The sequence below is a fragment of the Hyperoodon ampullatus genome, assembly GCF_949752795.1.
Source record: "Hyperoodon ampullatus genome assembly, chromosome: 3".
Classification (NCBI taxonomy): Eukaryota; Metazoa; Chordata; class Mammalia; order Artiodactyla; family Ziphiidae; genus Hyperoodon; species Hyperoodon ampullatus.
In genome coordinates this window covers 32,189,000-32,194,999 of record NC_136916.1, presented here as the reverse complement: position 1 = coordinate 32,194,999, position 6,000 = coordinate 32,189,000, and the positions used below count along the sequence as shown (strand labels likewise).

The 6,000-nt window shown below is 43.8% G+C and overlaps 1 pseudogene across 1 annotated transcript; it reads left to right on the top strand.

Moving 5' to 3' along the window:
- The first annotated feature begins 345 nt into the window (after positions 1-345).
- On the top strand, positions 346-1,539 carry LOC307049869 (small ribosomal subunit protein uS10-like; annotated as a pseudogene). The gene has a single exon. The product of its transcript is annotated as a small ribosomal subunit protein uS10-like (transcript).
- Positions 1,540-6,000: the final 4,461 nt, after the last annotated feature.

The following is a 6,000-nucleotide window of genomic DNA, read 5'->3' as shown; positions in this document are numbered from 1 at the left end:
ACAACAACAAAATATAAGGTCCAAAGATTAAAAAGAAATGTATCACAGGAAAACCACAGATCAATGTTCCTTATCAATACAGATGCAGAAATCCTCAATAAAATGCTGCATGCAAACCAAATCCAGCAACATATAAAGATTACACACCGTCGGTTTATCCCAGGAATAAAAATTTGGTTCCACATAAGAAAATCAATGTAATATACCATATTAATAGAATATGGTATATTAATAAAGGACAAAAACTGCATCTCAACAGACACAGAAAAAGCATTTGGAAAAAAAAAACACCACCCCCCCCTTCATGATAAAATAGTCAACAAACTAGGAATAGAAGGGAACAACTTCAACCTGATAAAGGGCAGCTATGAAAAACCCACAGGATCACTCCTATGCAAGGCTGTATCGGAAGTCCTACCTGGGGCATTTAGGCTAAAAAAAGAAATCAAAGCATCCAGAATGGAAAGGAAGAAGTAAAACCATCTGTTTGCAGATGACATGATCTTGTATCTAGAAAATCCTGCTCTTTGAGGAAGATGCAGACACAGCTGCAGCCCCAGTGGAGCCCTGGACTGCCCACTTCTGCTCCTGATTCACAGCTGTGCTGTTCCATCTCCCTGAGGAGCAGTCTTTCAGGAAGCCATGACGCAGCCACGGCTTTTAAAGATACCGGAAAGACACCCACGGAACCAGAGGTGGCAATTCACCGAATCAGAATTACCCTGACCAGCCACAGTGTAAAATCTTTGGAGAAGGTGTGTGCTGTCTTGATCAGTGGTGCAAAGGCAAAGAATCTCAAAGTGAAAGGACCAGTTCAGATGCCTACCAAGACTCTTAAGAATCACTACAAGAAAAACTCCTTGTGGTGAAGTTTCTAAGATATGGGACTGTTTTCAGATGAGGATCCACAAGCAGCTGACTTGGCACAGTCCTTCTGAGATGGTTAAGCTGATTACTTTCACCAGTACTGAGCCAGGAGTCAAGGGTTGAAGTCACCACTGCAGATGCTTAAATCAATTATTTTGAGAAATTATGTTGTTTAAAAAAAGAAGAAAAAAAATCCTATGGAATTCACATACACAACACACAGAAACTACTGAATAAACAACTTCAGCAATTTTGAAGGATACAGGATGAACACACAAAGCCAACTGCATTTCTATACGCTAGCAATGAACAATTTACAACAGAATCAACAAGAATAAAAAACTTAGGAAAGAATTTAACAAAAGATGTGTAAGACTTGTACAATGAAAACTATAAAACATTATTGAAAGAAATTAAAAATGATCTAAATAAATTGAAAAACATCCTATGTTCGTGGATTGAAAGACTTAATACTGTTCAGATGGCAATACTCCCAAAACTGACCTACAGATTCAACACAATCCCTATTAAAATCCCACCTGGAAAAAAAAAAAAAAAAATCCCACCTGGCTTCTTTGCAGAAATTGACAAGCTAAAATTCACATGGAAATGCTAGAGACCCAGAATAGCCAAAACAATCCTAAAAAGGAAAAGCAAATTTGGAGGTCTCACTTATCCCAACTTTGAAACTTACTACAAAGCTACAATAATAAAGACATTGTCGTACTGACATAAGGATAGGCACAGATCAATGGGACAGACCTGAGAGTCCAGAAAGAGACCTATACATTTGTGGCTAATTTTCAACAAGGGTGCCAAGACAGTTTAATGGGAAAAAAATAATCTTTTTAACAAATGGTGCTGGGACAACTGGATATCCTCAGGCAAAATAATGAAGTTGGACCCTTACCTAACACCACATATAAAAATGAACTGAAAATGGTTCATAGACCTAAATGTAGGAGCTAAACTATAAAACTCTTAGAAGGGGCAAATCTTCATGATCTTGGATTTGGCAATGGTTTCTTAAATATGATACTAAAAGCACAGGCAACAGAAGGAAAAACAGATAAACTGGACTTTATTAAAGACTTTTGTGCTTCAAAGGACACCATGAAGAAAATGAAAAGACAGCCCACAGAATAGGAGAAAATATTTGCAAATCAAGTATCTGATAGGGATTGAGTATTAAGACTAAAGAACTACGTCTCAACAATAAAAACACAAATAACCCATTTTTAAAATGGTTAAAATATTTGGACATTTCTCCAGAGAAGATGTACAAATCACCAGTAAGTACATGAAAAGACATTCAACGCCATGAGTCAATAGGGAAATGCCAATCAAAACCACACTGAGATACCACTTCACAGCCACTGGGATGGCTATAATCAAAAGGAGGGACAATATAGTAAGTGTTGGAGGATGTGGAGAAACTGGAGCCCTCATCCACTAGTGATGAGAATGTAAAATGCTGCAGTCACTTTGGAATAGTTTGGCGGTTCCTCCAAACAGCATTATTCATAATTACCAAAGTGTGGAAATATTCATAATTACCAAAATTATTCTGGCAACAGAATAAGTAAACACATGAGTTTAGCTGAAGGCTGTGTCTGCAGGGACTGACTAGGAAACAGCCACCCTGGAGGACAGAGAGGGAGGGATTCTGCTGGCTGGTTACCAATGAGTCAGGGCTGCAGGCCAAGTCCCCTAAAGGGGATGCCCACCAAGGGTGCCCTGGCCTGCCAAGTCCAAGGCACCTGTGCCTGGCACCAAGGGAGCACAGGTGGTAAGAAAGGAAGTCTTTCCCTACAGTCCTGTGGGGCTTGAGCGTCCAAGGACAATGCTGCTCTGCTGCCTGCGACAAGGGGCAAGGTAAAAGGCCCACCCGTCTTGGGAGTCAGCAGGTTACATCAGCTTGTTGCATATACAGTGACATTTTTTTATTGGTTTTATTTCACAAGCTCCATTTGCCAGGCAATGCACCTGGGTCATGTACAGCATTCAGTCCTCACAGCACCCTATGAGGTAGACACTATTATAACCCCCACTTGCAAGTGAGGACACTGAGGCACAAGACTGGCTAAGCAACGTGCCCTGCATCACAAAATCAGTAAGTGGCCGGGTCAGGATTCGCACCCAAGTCTGTGCTCTCAGCCCCTCCACTCTGCTGCCTCTTCAAAGAGAATTTAGAATCCTTGGGATTCTTAAAACCTTTGATAGTAATTTGAATATGCTCTTAGGAGACCTGGCCTTGCCCCTGCAGGCCCATGGGTGGTAGCTGGGCACTATCCATGTCTGCCTGGGGTTTCCCTCCTCCTTGGCAGACAAGCCCTTTCTTAAACTCTCCTCAAACTACCCCACTGAGGTGTCCTTTCTCTTGCACCCTGGCTGATACAAGGGGGTATCTGAAGGGTAATATCTACTTTCTTTTTATAGTTCTTGGTATATATATTTTTAAACATTTTAAACTAAGTATTCTAATGCAGAGTGATAGAGAATTTGAGTCTTAAGCTAGAAACAGAGAATGGATGTTTATTATTATGGGAAAAATCCTTTGACTAGGCTTCCATGGTTATGTGAATCTAAAAGCAGCAAGTTGTTCTGGGGAAAGGTGATAAACATAAACAAGCCGCCTGGTTTGCTGTGTGTGGTTCAGCAAAGATTGCCTCTCCCCGGATTCCACAGTTCAGGGCGGACGTTTGCACAGGAACCCAGAGGATGAAGTTGGGGCAGCCATTGGGGTAGTCTGGGGTGGCCCTGAAGCAGGCACATGGCAGGAAAGGCCCTTAAGGTGACTCCCCCTGGAGACGGGCAGAGGCCCTGGAGGCTGACCCAAATTCAGGATCAAAAGGTTCATGGAACAGCTGAGGGAAGCCACTGAGGACTTAGGGACCCTGGCAGATGTCCTGCTCTGAGGAAGGAAGACTGAACATGTGACAGCCAAGAGAAGTTGTTCTAGGGCACCAGAGTGGGCTGCCACCACAACCCTATGCATGTGTCCCCAGAGAGTGGGCAGGCCCATGGACCATGGGGAGACCTTCACTTACACCAGCGACACCTGGGGTCACCACAGTCAATTAGTGTGCACATCTAATTTTCTGGTGTCCCAGTCCAGCTTAGGAAGGAGGACTGACCCCTGGAATTCTTTGACATCCAGGGGAAGGGTGATCTAGAGGGAGGTACAAGAATTGCTGCTTATGGACATCATAAAGGCTTGAGCATCACCTGGAAAAGTAAAAGTGAACGAGTCTGTCCCAAGTTGGTGACACAGATCATACCAGGAACCTCCAGGGTCCCAGACCAACCCGCCCATGGGGGCATCTTTGTGTCTCCAGCTCTGGGACCAGGAAAGGTAGGATGATGTCATCCTTGAATAAAAACACAGAGCTATCACCTATGCCATGAACATCATGGAGAGCATGTTGCCCTTCCTGTGCATGTTCACCAAGGCGGGTAGGGTGGGGTAAGGGTGTCAATGCTGGTACCACTGCTAGACTCACAGGATGATGAGCTCAGATCAGAGCCACAGCTCTGCCCATGGTTAACTTCATGCCAGAGAACATCAGATAAAGGAGCACCAAACCCTCAAGAGGTTTGTCTAACCTTGATCACTCCCAGGCACACCACCCGTGAATCCCACCCCCCAACCCTTCCCAAGGGCAGGAGACATCCTCGAAGGCTCAGCTGCCCTCCAGTCTCTCCCAAGGCTGCATCACAAAATACATCGATCTGTTCTTCTGAAACCACCCACATCACCTGTCATTTCTTCCTCATTTTCAATTCCTACTTTTCTAATTATTCTCAGTATCTAAATGTTGCAATATAAATAAGCAATACTTAAAAAGACTATTTTACTTTGGTTTCTTTTCTGCAGCTTTCCCCAACCTGATTCTCCCCAAAGGCTGCTGGGACCAGCCCAGCCTGGCTACCCCACTGCACGGCAATCTGACAATTGGCTCATCAAGACAGCAGGACGGTTGAAGGTGCTGTCCTCCTTCCTCTGGGTCCCCACGGGGCTGAGTTTCTGTTTCCTCTGCCCTGGCCCCAGTGAAACTCAGACATGTCCATCTGTCCATAGGGAAAGGTGTGGAAGGACCTGCACCACAAGGCTAACAGTATTTAACTTGGAATGTATGTGAGGAAGAAGAATCAACAGACTTCTGGGTTATTTTGACTTTCTTTCAACAAAGCACATACATCTTTTGTAACAAGAGTTCTGGGGCTGTTAATCTGGGGCTGTTAATCACACCCCTCTGCTTTACTGCTGGATCTCACAGCCAAGGGGCGCTTCCTGTCACCCCACCTCCACTGGCCTGCCCCACCGCACCCCTAGTCTGGACATTCCAGCCTGCATTACAAATGCAGAGGAGCAGGGGTCAGGAGCAGGGAACACGGTGAACTTGAGACCCACCCGAACTCTACAGGTGGGTCTGAGAGAGGGCCAAAGCCAGCTAGAATAACCACCTCCCTGCCATTTTAGAGAAATCAAGACAAATGTGAAAGAAGCTACCTTGTGTCATGTGGGAGTGAGGGAGGGGTGAGGGAGGCACAACTTTCCTTCCCCAAACTGCTTAAGAAGGTCAACCAGTTGGCAACACCTATTACTATCCTATGGATAAAGACAGCGAACGGGAGAAGGAAGCTTCTCCTTAAAGTCATATTCAAGGAGTTGTTTTTTTTTTTAAAGCTGTTTAAGAAATCAACATAATTATCTGTGTATATATCTGTCCCCTCTCACTTATTCTTAGGGTTTGCCACAGAGGAGTAAGGGAGGGAGGGAAGCTCTCAATATTTTTACCTGCAAACAAGCCATTCAAAACCCTTTCTTGAGTTCAATCAGTTAGCTTAATATTTGGCTCCTAGATCAGTTTGATCCTGACCTGGTTTATCTTTCTCAAAGGTAACAGTGCCCTAATTTCCAGACAGAAAATATTGTTAACCCCTCTCCTTCTCTTCCCCTGCCCCCAATAAATTACTATACAGTGAATCTCTAGTTTTTCTCAAATAGGATCTTGCACTGAGATTGTTAAAAATGCAATTACATTCTTACTTTCAAATGATTCAGAGAAATAAAAGTGTGTGGAGAGAGAGCACGTGTGTACACAAACATGGCAAAAATATTAACAAAAG